We start from the raw sequence: 14,404 nt of genomic DNA, 5'->3' as shown, positions 1-14,404 counted from the left end.
TAGAGTTGGATGGGTACAGTCCAGCTCTCTTTGTCCCGGGGTCTGGGAGGCAGACAGGAAAAATCTGGGTTTAATGGGAGAATCCCACATGTAGTGGAGTGGACCTGTGATCGATTGGGATCTGAAGTGGCTTAGCTGTGCCTCTGTGTGTCAATAGCGTCACCTTCTCCCTCACCTCTCTGATAAACCGTAGGCTCCTACTCCACATATACACCAGGCTGTGGACACACAAACTGTCTGCATGCTGAGCCATCCCTGAGTTATCCCAGTCTCTAAATGCACCAAATGCAGGAGTCCAGACTCTGAGGGGTTAAGTGTTGAATTGAGGAGACATTAGAATGCACTTCACAGCACCCTGGCATGGTAGATTGAAACAAGGATTTAATTGGCTCCATATCAGGGTTAGATAGTGCCGTTGTTGACTTTTGATAGAAAAACAAGGTGACTGATATTACGGAGATAAGCAAAAATCCCAACTCAATCACATCAATATGTTTCTAAGGCGTGTACAGGTGGCTCACCTTGCAACCAATGACAGTGGCGCTCGCTGAAAAGATAGGCATCGGAGGTTGTGTCTTGTGTCTGCATTGTCACACGTTTATTGCTGTGTGTGTGCATGTCAATTTCTCTGACAATCATCACAGTGCAGTTGTTTCAACATGATCTTGGCACAGAGGTCATGGGATTCAAAGGCATACATTTTAGTTGCTCTAGTTCCTGCTTCCTCACAGAGCATTACAGGAAGCCCCATCAAAAGGGTCACCTTTGAGCAGTGCTTTATGGGTATTTGTTTCATAAGCAACTGTATTACTTCACCCATACACTATAACTGTGAAAGCTGTTAGGATATAATTCCACACACATGTATCTATGAAATTGTACTCATTGAGGTATTCATTTTTAAAATATATTTTTTTTATCTATTTTGTTTAAGAGGACCCATTTCTAAGGGATTTGGCCTAACAATGGAAGGCCTAAACACTTAGTGGCAGCAGGACATGTGCATTACAGGTGAAGCCCTTTCTTTGTGTGGCGAAACCTCAGACTGGGTGAACACACTGGTGTTGACACTGTCTCTCTTTGTCTGAGCCCATTATCTTGTGCCCCGCAGTTTGCTTCATTCATTCCAAAATGCCACTCTTCGCATATGAGAGCATATCAGTCTCCATGGAAACTCATTTTACCAATACTTTGTTGGCACCAAATGACCCTGCTCTCATACTTACCATCAAAGCTCTTTGCATGGAGGTGGCCTGTTTTCATTTGGAGATTAAACATTTTAAGGCAAATGTAGCCCCCGCTTGTTTGCTAGCTGTGATACTGAATTCAGAGGTGGAAAATGTAGAAAGCCCAATGTGATGTATTCATAGCCATTTCCAGAGGTTTTCAGAAAGCAGGCTCACTGAACTGTTTCTATTGAGGACATTTTGTTGGTCACATACCTTCCATTCAATCTGTCAGATGGCTTGACTTACAAATAATCTTCTGTTAAAGGGTTATTTGTTTGGACATGTGGAATCTCACTGTACTCTAATCACATATCTAACTTTAATATCATACCCATACCCACCTTAGTAAGTTACCTCACTGATTTGTTTAACTGCTGAAAATGCTTAACATACTCAGTGCATATTGCCAAATTTCCAATGTTTTTCATAAGTGAGTTTTTTACATTTTAATGACTGACACAACCAACGATGGCAGTAGCACAGTGCACGGACATAACATGCAAATCTGTATGCTCTATTTTTACGCTACTATCCTTAGCTATTTCTGTAGTTATGTATTGACCAGGATCAGTTTCAGGAAGTATTGGCTGTGGATCAATGAGGCCACAGGATTCTCCTTGGAATATTTACACTTGTGTCTTTCTCTGCAAGGCCCACAGATAATTGGTTGAAGAGAGAGTCCAGGAAGGTCAGCCAAGAAAGCAGCCGTAGGTGCCAGCGTGAAATCTACAGGAACTACAATTACTTCAACAGTGAGCCGCTGGAACAAGGTGAATGACAGGTAGGAAATAATTCATATGAATTACCTGCTGTATTATGAATAACCACCTGCTGAGAGGACATAGCACGGTCAGTTATAAGCCAAATTGGTTTTCAATAGTCCTTTTTTTGTCATTTGTTGGCAATTACCCTAGTTCTCGTGATAATATAGTTACAAATGAACCTCCGAGAACATTTCTTCCTTATGGCTTTTTGGGAGGGACAAGGTTGAAGTTGGCATGCAAGTGATCACACAATTCTAGTTTGGTTACTCCTCTGTCCTCTGCTATTTTAACTTATTCTACTGAAGCTGATGCTTACCTTTTTCCAAGCCATCTCTCTCCTATTAATAATGAATTATAAATGAACCAAAAAAACATACAGTATATAGCTTACATTTTACACTTGACTGTGACACACACTACTACTGTAAGTTATTCTATAAGAAATCCTCCCATCCCAGAGATCACTTATCACATTCCGTTTTTTGGGGCGGTAAATATCTGACCTTGCAGTGTAGAGACATAAAGTCTGTCACTCAAACAATTATGACTTCTTTGTTTCCTTCTGGATATCATTCTCGAGAGGAGACTCAAGCAGTCTGAGTACTTAAACCTGGTGATTCAGTGCTCCTAGTGGAATGGTTGTCTCTCCCCATCTCCAAATCCTAGACTGGTTGCCTCAGGATACAGAGGATGGGGAGAAAAAGCCTAATTGGTGCTGAATGAAGTGTGGACCATTAATGGATGGTAATAATAGTTGAGATTTTACGACTCCCTCCACATTAGGCCTTTAAGAGAGTTTCACCTGTAGAAAAGGACACCTCATACTTTCTGCTATCTCTTCCTGTCAAGGTGTTACAGTGTATGATAAAGGACAAGAGGGAGGAAACTTCCGATAAGGCCATGACAAACAGCAACACCTGATATAAAGCTGTGGTGTATGTATTACCCAGATAGTTGGAAGCTGAACAGTATCATTCATGAAGGACAAGTTATTCCAAGCAGTTTATAATTCCTTTGTGGTTGCTATGACTGCCAGTGGTGAACAGCAGGGGTTGAACGTGGAATGGCTAGCTGGTGTAATGTAATCACATATGTGGTCTCACGTCCCCTTGCACGGTGTTGACCACAACATTCAGTGCGATCAGACCTTTTCTACTGGAATATGATGAAGGCTCCACACTGTTTGCATTTCAGTTGATGAGGAAATGTCAGAGCATTTCAAAGATGGCTTCTGTTTACCCATGTCTAATAACATTTTACATTTTACATTTTAGTCATTTAGCAGACGCTCTTATCCAGAGCGACTTACAAATTGGTGCATTCACCTATAATATCCAGTGGAACAACCACTTTACAATAGTGCATCTAAATCTTTTAAGGGGGGGGGGTTAGAAGGATTACTTTATCCTATCCCAGGTATTCCTTGAAGAGGTGGGGTTTCAGGTGTCTCCGGAAGGTGGTGATTGACTCCGCTGTCCAACCCTCTGCATAGGAAAGCCTTTGAACACTTACCATGTCCAGAGACATTGCATGATTGTGTTGGAATTTAGAAGAGAAAATGAGGATTTAAGAAAATAGAATACTTTGATGAATGTGTTCTGTGTTATAAAACAATTTGGGAAACATCTTTGGTGCAACACTAGATGACATAAAAGGGTCTCAGAGCTACAGTAAAAAGTCTATAGTAGCTAGAAACTAAATGGTGAAAACACTCTTAACAGTAGGGAAACAACGCAACACATGGACCTAAGGAATTGTTGATTCAACAAAGGTAAAAACTGTCATTACAGTACAATATTATTTCAAAGTCTAGGGTTAAATTATTTAATTGCAATTTCTCGCTTGATAAATACTCTCTTCTCAGTCCAGATGTGACCAATTTGAGACAGACAGGGCACATTTGCTTGGGAGTGTAATATGTTTCTATGTCAACTAGAAGTCCTTTTAAATCAGAGGATTCAAGTATTTTCACCTCATTTGATCAATGTATTTCATTTGAATCCTATCATTTCTCATGCACCACCATTCACAGTGAAATTTCACTCTATGGTAATTTTTCTGTGTGAACTGGAGATCAGAGATGGTTGATTGTGGAGGGCCCTTGTCCAGCCATATTTCACAGTGTCCTCTGAAGGAGTAACTCCAGCACCCTGTAAGGTGACTTCTCATTATACTTCAACTTCATGTTATTAACTTCCTGTTAACAATGCAGGATGGATAGCAGCAGTGGCACCCCGAGGGCCCTGGCTAATGTCTCCTGTAGTATGTCTAGTGCCACAAGCCTATATATCTCACTTCTCAATTAGAAATGTCTGGAAAGGGAAATTAACAGACTGCATCATAAAAGGCCTGACAACAGAGCTAATACAATTACAATAGAGTGATTAAAAAATATGAAAAAGGTGATGTATTACATTGATCATAAATGCATTCCCAATTCCTTTAATTGAACAGTACGCTATAATGTTATAGTTAAAATATGTCCTATTAGTGTTTGGCTCATGCATGCATAAGAATTAATTATTGAATAATTGTTAGTGTATTTCAACAGTGGCAAGGCTGTGAAGGATGATTTATTTTCTTCAGTGGCTGTCCAGAGATAGGGCTTAATTACAGTGGATAGCCTTATCTCCTCGCTTTAATCCGCTTTTTGGAGTCTCCCCCGCCCACTCACACCATCTAGTCGATATCATCAGAACGCTGGCAGAGCCACGGAGAGAAAGTGATCCCCATTTCTCTGTCACATTAAGGGTCATTCATGGAGTCTCCGCCTCAGACCTGACTTAGAGCACGATGTGGAAGAGCTAAGAAGAATGGTCTGTATAGAATATGACCCTCATATAACAGGTCAGAGCTCCCTGGCACATACACACTAGTATACTCTATGTCAACGGATTAGACTTCAACAATGTGTTACTATAACGCTATCAGAAAATTGTCTCAGTTCTTTGCCAAAAGCAATTTTTATGGACATAGCCAACACTAGCTCTGTGATGTTTTGAAGGTGTGTTCATATTCTGATGCTTTCCGGTAGTGCTATACTTCCATATTGCCAAAAAGGGTTTGTCAGTTTGATTAGGACTATGATAAAAGAGGCAATGTTGTTGAAATTGCTCCGTTTCCTTCATTTACATGTAATTCAATCAATCCATTGAAACAGCGGGGGATGAAACGGCTAAATTCTGTACACCGAATACAACATGCCAACTGCTGATCTGTAGTGATGGTAATAGCACTGTCAAGTTTGACAATTCCGAGAAAGCAATACTGTTATTCCCCATATTCATTTTTCAAAATCTAATTTTACTTTCATTTCTTCACCAACACAGAGCTGTCAAGCTGAACATGTAATTCAATGAGCGTCAGCCGTTGGCTTGATCATTTCTTCATTTTATTTTTAATGGTGCATATACCATTCAAAATGACTTCAGTTTGAGGATACGTAAATCATTTGGTGCTTCTATTGGACTTGACTGTGGTTTGCAGTAATGGCTGTGTCCAGGCTATATTCATCCAGTGTTATGTATGCCAGTGTTGTGTAGTCTCCCAAAAGGCTTGGGGGAGAGGGGAACATTTGATCGGAGAGTGATGTGTACTGCAATGCCTGAGACTATGGCCCTCTTTATTCAGAGTTGCGGCCGAAATGGGCTGTCAAAATGGAGGAAATTGAAACCAGTCAATATTGCACATCTCAGGCTGCTGAAGCATTGTGAGAGCACCCTATCTTAAATTGCCAACAGCAGTCAAAGCCAGAGCAGATATCAACACAAGGGCACACACATGCATTTACACACACACACACACACACACACACACACACACACACACACACCACACACACACACACACACACACACACACACACACACACACACACACACACACACACACACACACACACACACACACACACACACACACACACACACACACACACACACACACACACACACACAAAGCCCTCCCCCAATGCCAAATGCCTCATATCTGTTGGAACCTCCACAGAGAATGGCATCTGAAAAACATGTTTAAGCCAAGGTCGTTCCTTCCTATGTTAGAAAGAAACAGCAAACTAATGCCTGCATCTGTCTGGCAGTCATCAAGTCCCTTGGACCAATCACTCTGTGAGAGCTGAGATCATTTTAATGAGAGGAGGTGAGTGGTGGTTTCTCCTCTCAGCTTTCAGCCCTCAGTGGAGCACTATGAAAAGAGCTTTCCAGGCAAACAGTTTGCTGTTCTCAGGATTTGGAGGGACCTTTTTAATCCCAACCACCTTGTTAAATAGCGGGATTTGAAGCCTGTTTCTTAATCAAATCTCAGTACAAATAGGATCATCTCCCGTCTTTCTCAGCCTTTCCCTGTGCGGAGTGGGAATTATAGGTGTTCTAGTGGTACTCCTGTTGGTTGTTTTATCTGAGACGTTTGAACAACACTTCAGCTGTTTCCAAGCAGGCTGCGGTACACTACAGTAATTTTCATCAACTCGCTTGTTCAGGTAATATTCCTCCAGGAACACTGATCTCAGGGCTTATCTTGTTAAGAGCCCCCCTGCCATCTTAAATAAATGACTGGCTGGCGGAGACTGGGCCCAGCTTTTAGGAACATTATTGGGGATGAGAGAATGACACTAATTAGACTCATTGACGTATTTAAAAATCAAGCTCGGTACATTCGCTTGTTTGAATTTGCTTGTTTGAATCAAAAGCTGGATTGGTGCTCAATTGCAGAGTATAAAGTATAATCTTCTAGTTTGAAATGACATAGAGAATCAACAAAAATGTGTCATAATATTAGGTATATCGAAAACACTTTGGATGGAATTTTATCATGACACAATGCATTTCAAAGCACACAAAAAGTAAACAATATACACTGCTCAAAAAAATAAAGGGAACACTTAAACAACACAATGTAACTCCAAGTCAATCACACTTTTGTGAAATCAAACTGTCCACTTAGGAAGCAACACTGATTGACAATAGATTTCACATGCTGTTGTGTAAATGGAATAGACAACATGTGGAAATTATAGGCAATTAGCAAGACACCCCCAATAAAGGAGTGGTTCTGCAGGTGGGGACCACAGACCACTTCTCAGTTCCTATGCTTCCTGGCTGATGTTTTGGTCACTTTTGAATGCTGGCGGTGCTTTCACTCTAGTGGTAGCATGAGACAGAGTCTACAACCCACACAAGTGGCTCAGGTAGTGCAGCTCATCCAGGATGGCACATCAATGCGAGCTGTGGCAAGAAGGTTTGCTGTGTCTGTCAGCGTAGTGTCCAGAGCATGGAGGCGCTACCAGGAGACAGGCCAGTACATCAGGGGATGTGGAGGAGGCCGTAGGAGGGCAACAACCCAGCAGCAGGACCGCTACCTCCGCCTTTGTGCAAGGAGGAGCAGGAGGAGCACTGCCAGAGCCCTGCAAAATGACCTCCAGCAGGCCACAAATGTGCATGTGTCTGCGCAAACGGTCAGAAACAGACTCCATGAGGGTGGTATGAGGGCCCGACGTCCACAGGTGGGGGTTGTGCTTACAGCCCAACACCGTGCAGGACGTTTGGCATTTGCCAGAGAACACCAAGATTGGCAAATTCGCCACTGGCGCCCTGTGCTCTTCACAGATGAAAGCAGGTTCACACTGAGCATGTGACAGACGTGACAGAGTCTGGAGACGCCGTGGAAAACGCTCTGCTGCCTGCAACATCCTCCAGCATGACCGGTTTGGCGGTGGGTCAGTCATGGTGTGGGGTGGCATGTCTTTGGGGGGCCGCACAGCCCTCCATGTGCTCGCCAGAGGTAGCCTGACTGCCATTAGGTACCGAGATGAGATCCTCAGACCCCTTGTGAGACCATATGCTGGTGCGGTTGGCCCTGGGTTCCTCCTAATGCAAGACAATGCTAGACCTCATGTGGCTGGAGTGTGTCAGCAGTTCCTGCAAGAGGAAGGCATTGATGCTATGGACTGGCCCGCCCGTTCCCCAGACCTGAATCCAATTGAGCACATCTGGGACATCATGTCTCGCTCCATCCACCAATGCCACGTTGCACCACAGACTGTCCAGGAGTTGGCGGATGCTTTAGTCCAGGTCTGGGAGGAGATCCCTCAGGAGACCATCCTCCACCTCATCAGGAGCATGCCCAGGCGTTGTAGGGAGGTCATACAGGCACGTGGAGGCCACACACACTACTGAGCCTCATTTTGACTTGTTTTAAGGACATTACATCAAACTTGGATCAGCCTGTAGTGTGGTTTTCCACTTTAATTGGAGTGTGACTCCAAATCCAGACCTCCATGGGTTGATAAATTGGATTTCCATTGATTATTTTTGTGTGATTTTGTTGTCAGCACATTCAACTATGTAAAGAAAAAAGTATTTAATAAGATTATTTCTTTCATTCAGATCTAGGATGTGTTGTTTAAGTGTTCCCTTTATTTTTTTGAGCAGTATATTTACCTGCACAGGGACACAATAGGAAGCAGCTTCTGAGATGCAGCTTCTGAGATGGGTAGGCACAATGTGGTTTACACCTGCAGTACAGCGTAGACATGAGACAAAACATCAACGTGGCCGCAGTGGAGCGGGTCAAAAGCTTCAAAGGTTCCTTGGCATGCACATCACTGATGACCTGAAATGGTGCCATCACCTTGGGGAAGAAGGCGCAACACTGCCTCTACAACCTCATGCAGTTGAATAAATTCTGCACGGCCCCTAACACCCTCACAAACTTCTATAGATGCACCATTGAGAGCATTCTGTCAGGCTGCATCACCGCCTGGTACGGCAACTGTAACGCCCTCAACCGCATCACCGAGGGCACGCTGCCTGCCGTCCAGGACATTTATAGCACTCAGTGTCAAAGGAAGGTCAAGAAGATCAGCAAGGACCTCAGCCACCTGTGCCATGGTCTATTTACTATGCTACCATCTAGCAGACAGAGACGGTACAGGTGCATCAGAACCGGGACCAAGACACTGAGAAACAGCTTCTATCACGAGGCCATCAGACTGTTGAACAGCCATCACTAGCCAGCTACCTGCCCGGTACTCAGCCCTGATCCTTGAGACTAATGCCCCATGTATGTACAGTCCATTCGGAAAGTATTCAGACCCCTTGACTTTTTCCATATTTTGTTACGTTACAGCCTTATTCTATAATGGATAAAATAGTTTTTTCCTCATCAATCTACCCCCTAATGACAAAGCAAAAACAGGTTTTAGAAATGTTTGCAAATGTTTGCAAAAAACTGAAATATGACATTTACATAAGTATTCAGACCCTTTACTCAGTACTTTGTTGAAGCACCTTTGGCAGCGATTACAGCCTCGAGTCTTCTTGGGTATAATGCTACAAGCTTGACACACCTGTATTTGGGGAGTTTCTACCATTCTTCTCTGCAGATCCTCTCAAGCTCTGTCAGGTGGGATGGGGAGCGTTGCTGCACAGCAATTTTCAGGTCTCTCCAGAGATCGGGTTCAAGTCTAGGCTCTCGCTGGGCCACTCAAGGACATTCAGAGACTTGTCCCGAAGCCACTTCTGCATTGTCTTGGCTGTGTGCTTAGGGTCATTGTCCTGTTGGAAGGTGAACTTTTGCCCCAGTCTGAGGTCCTGAGCACTCTGGAGCAGGTTTTCATCAAGGATCTCACTGTACTTTGCTCCGTTCACCTTTCCCTCGATCCTGACTAGTCTCCCAGTCCCTGCCGCTGAAAAACATCCCCACATTCACAGTAGGGATGGTGCCAGGTTTCCTCCAGAAGTGAAGCTTGGCATTCAGGCCAAAGAGTTCAATCTTGATTTTTATCAGACCAGAGAATCTTGTTTCTCATGGTCTGAGAGTCCTTTAGGTGCTTTTTGGTAAACTCCAAGCGGGCTGTCATGTGCCTTTTACTGAGGAGTGGCTTCCGTCTGGCCACTCTACCATTGAGGCCTGATTGATATAGTGCTGCAGAGATGGTTGTCCTTCTGGAAGGTTCTCCTATCTCCATAGAGGAACTCTGGAGCTCTGTCTCGATTGGTCAGTTTGGCCAGGCGGCCAGCTTTAGCAAGAGTCTTGGTGGTTTCAAACTTATTATATTTAAGAATGATGGAGCGAAACGTCAATATAGGGACAAAGTGGAGTCGCAATTCAACGACTCAGACACAAGACGTATGTGGCAGGGTCTACAGGCAATCACAGACTACAAAAAGAAAACCAGCCACGTCACAAACACTGACGTCTTGCTTCCAGACAAACAAAACACATTCTTTGCCCGCTTTGAGGATAATACAGTGCCACCGATGCGGCCCGCTACCAAGGACTGCGCCCCCCCCCTTTCTCCATGGCCAACGTGAGTAAGACATTTAAACGTGTTAACCCTCGCAAGGCTGCCAGCCCAGATGGCATCCCTAGCTGCGTCCTCAGAGCATGCGCAGACCAGCTGGCTGGTGTGTTTACGGACATATGCAATCTCTCCCTATCCCAGTGTGCTGCACCCACATGCTTCAAGATGGCCACCAATGTTCCTGTACCCAAGAAGGTAAAGGTAACTGAACGGAATGACTATCGCCCCGTGGCACTCACTTCTGTCATCATGAAGTGCTTTGAGAGACTAGTCAAGGATCATATCACCTACACCTTACCTGTCACCCTAGACGCACTGCAATTTGCATTCCGCCCCAATAGGTCCCCAGACGATGCAATCACCTACACACTGCACACTGCCCTATCCCATCTGGACAAGGGGAATACCTATGTAAGAATGCTGTTCATTGACTACAGCTCAGCATTCAACACCGTAGTACCCTCCAAGCTCATCATTAACCTCTATGGGCTAGGTGGGACGCTAGCGTCCCCCCCGTGGTGCACTCCATCAACAGCAGGTGCATTTCAAGAGCGGCAAATTTGAAACCAAATAAATGTCAAAATTCAAATTTTTCAAACATACAACTATCTTACACCCTTTGAAAGATAAACATCTCCTTAATCTAACCACGTTGTCCGATTTCAAAAAGGTTTTACGGCGAAAGCATAAAGTTAGATTATGTTAGGAGAGTACATTGACAATAGCTGTGTGTAATGTTTTGTCAATTCAAAGACAGGGTCACCAAAACCATAAAACCAGCTAAAATGATGCACTAACCTTTTACAATCTCCATCAGATGACACTCCTAGGACATTATGTTAGACAATGCATGCATTTTTAGTTCTATCAAGTTCATATTTATATCCAAAAACAGCGTTTTACTATGGCATTGATGTTGAGGAAATCGTTTCCCTCCAATAACCGGCAGTCAAGTCAGCACCACAAATTAAATAATTAAAATTAGAAAACATTGGTAAAATATTATATTGTCATTTAAAGAATTATAGATTTACATCTCTTGAACGCAATCAACTTGCCAGATTTAAAAATAACCTTACTGGGAAATCACACTTTGCAATAATCTGAGCACTGCGCCCAGAAAAATACGCGTTGCGATACAGACTAGCCGCCATGTTGGGGAGATCTAAAATCGAAAATACTATGTAAATAATCCATTACCTTTGATTCTCTTCATCAGATGTCACTTCCAGGTATCACAGGTCCATAACGAATGTAGTTTTGTTCAAAAAAGCTCATCATTTATGTCCAAAAATCTCCGTCTTGTTAGCACATGATCTAAGCCCGCCGGACTTCACTTCATGAACGAGGGGAAAAAATATATTTACGTTCGTTCAAACATGTCAAACGTTGTATAGCATAAATCATTAGGGCCTTTTTTAACCAGAACATGAATAATATTCAAGGTGGACGAATGCATTCTCTTTTATAACGTATTGGAACGAGGGTACCCAACATGAACTCGCGCGCCAGAGTCTAATCGGCCATCACCGTTCCATGGCTCTTGTTCGGTCAGATCTCACAGTAAAAGACTCAAAACACTTTGTAAAGGCTGGTGACATCTAGTGGAAGCAATAGGAAGTGCCAAAACATTAATCAACCCCTGTGTGTTTCAATGGCATAGGCTTAAAGGTAATTCAACACATCAGGTATCCACTTCCTGTCAGAAAATGTCTCAGGGCTTTGCCTGCCAAATGAGTTCTGTTATACTCACAGACACCATTCAAACAGTTTTAGAAACTTTAGGGTGTTTTCTATCCATATATAATAAGTATATGCATATTCTAGTTACTGGGTAGGATTAGTAACCAGATTAAATCGGGTACGTTTTTTTATCCAGCCGTGAAAATACTGCCCCCTAGCCCCAACAGGTTAAGCTTGAGGCCCCAGGTCTCAACCCCGCCCTGTGCGTTTGGGTCCTGGACTCCCTGACGGGCCGCCCCCAGGTGGTGAAGGTAGGAAAACAACATCTCCACTTCGCTGATCCTCAACACTGGGGCCCCACAAGGGTGCATGCTCAGCCCCCTCCTGTACTCCCTGTTCATGCACACCTCCAATTTGATCATCAAGTTTGCAAACGACACAACAGTAGTAGGCTTGATCACCAACAACGATGAGACTATAGGGAGGAGGTGAGGGCACTCAGAGTGTGGTGTCAGGAAAACAACCTCTCACTTAATGTCAACAAAACAAAAGAGATGATCGATGACTTCAGGAAACAACAGAGAGAGCACCCCCCTATCCACATCGATGGGACAGCAGTGGAGAAGGTGGAAAGTTTCAAGTTCCTCGGTGTACATGTCACAGACAAACTGAAATGGTCCACCCACACAGACAGCGTGGTGAAGAAGGAGCAACAGAGTCTCTTCAACCTCAGGAGGCTGAAGAAATTTGGCTTGTCACCTAAAACCCTCACAAACTTCTACTTGAGAGCATCCTGTCGGGCTGTATCACCGCCTGGTACGGCAACTGCACCGCCCACAACCGCAGGGCTCTCCAGAGGGTGGTGCAGTCTGCACAACGCATCACCGGGGGCAAACTACCTGACCTCCAGGACAACTACAGCACCCGATGTCACAGGAAGGCCAAAAAGATCATCAAGGACAACAACCACCAACCGCCACTGCCTGTTCAGCCCGCTACCATCCAGAAGGCGAGGTCAGTACAGGTGCATCAAAGCTGGGACCGAGAGACAAAAAAATAGCTTCTATCTCAAGGCCATCAGACTGTTAAATAGCCATCACTAACACAGAAAGGCTGCTGCCTACATATAGTCTTGAAATCATCGGCCACTCTAACAAATGGATCACTTGTTACTTTATTAATGTCACTTTAATAATGATGTTTACATATCTTGCACTACTCATCCCAAATGTATATACTGTATTTTATACCATCTACTGCATCTCGTCTATGCCGGTCGGTCATGACCCATCCATATATTTATATGTACATATTCGTATTCCACCCCTTTTACTTAGATATATGTGTATTAAGTAGTTGTTGTGGAATTGTTAGATTACTTGTTTGATATTGCTGCACTGTCGGAACTATTAGAGGCACAAGCATTTCGCTACACTCGCAATAACATCTGCTTACCATGTGTATGTGACCAATAACATTTGATTTGATTTGAAGGCCACTGTGTTCTTGGCGACCTTCAATGCTGCAGACATTTTTTGGTACCATTCCCCAGATCTGTGCCTTAACACAGTCCTGTCTCGGAGCTCTACGGACAATTCCTTCGACCTCATGGCTTGGTTTTTGCTCTGACATGCACTGTCAACTGTGGGACCTTATATAGACAGGTATGGGCCTTGCCAAGTCATGTCCAATCAATTGAATTTACCACAGGTTGACCCCAATCAAGTTGTAGAAACATCTCAAGGATGATCAATGGAAACAGGATGCACCTGAACTAAATTTCAAGTCTCATAGCAAAGGGTATAAGTGAATACTTATGTAAATAAGGTATTTCTGTTATTTTATTTAATGCATTTGCTAAAATGTATAAAAAAACTGTTTTTGCTTTGTTATTATGTGGTATTGTGTGTAGAATGAAGAGGATTTTTAAAAATGTAATACATTTTAGAAAAAGTCTGTAACATAACAAAATACGGAAAAGGGGAAGGGGTCTGAATACTTTCTGAAGGCACTTTAGATTCATTGTATGCTGTTCACCTAATATTCTCTTTATATACTGTTGTTTACACACTGTGTATGTACAGTATATACTGTATTCTGGACATAGTTCATCCCAAAATATCTACTACTGTACATTCCATTTTCCTTCCAAATGTTCCTTCCAAATGTTCCCTCTAAGCTGAGCACGTGCGCTGCTGCATACCTCCTCCAGGACTGCCTTGCAGAAGAAATGCCAGGCTGTGCAGAGATGCAAGAGATTGAACTTCACTGAGTTTGCCCCATTAGTTTGCACTATATAGATCAATGTTTTTTATGTGACCTAATCAACATTTTACCAGCCCTTTTTCAATGCAACAAACCAAAACATATCTAACTTTGCAAGATTGAGCCTGTGATTTTGTTGTAGG

At 43.3% G+C, this 14,404-nt stretch overlaps 1 protein-coding gene across 4 annotated transcripts in view; it reads left to right on the top strand.

Annotated features, from left to right (window-relative positions):
- Positions 1 to 14,404, top strand: part of LOC123741697 (RNA binding protein fox-1 homolog 3) — a 385,849-nt gene that overhangs the window by 41,389 nt on the left and 330,056 nt on the right. For all 4 annotated transcript variants that reach the window (XM_082971476.1, XM_082971477.1, XM_082971473.1 and 1 more), the window contains exon 2: positions 1,881 to 2,010. The gene's annotated coding sequence lies outside the window, so the exon portion shown is untranslated. The remainder of the gene's footprint in view (positions 1 to 1,880; positions 2,011 to 14,404) is intronic.

This window comes from Salmo salar, chromosome 03 (genome assembly GCF_965601325.2).
Source record: "Salmo salar chromosome 03, fSalSal1, whole genome shotgun sequence".
Lineage (NCBI taxonomy): Eukaryota > Metazoa > Chordata > Actinopteri > Salmoniformes > Salmonidae > Salmo > Salmo salar.
This window is presented reverse-complemented; position numbering and strand designations above follow the sequence as displayed.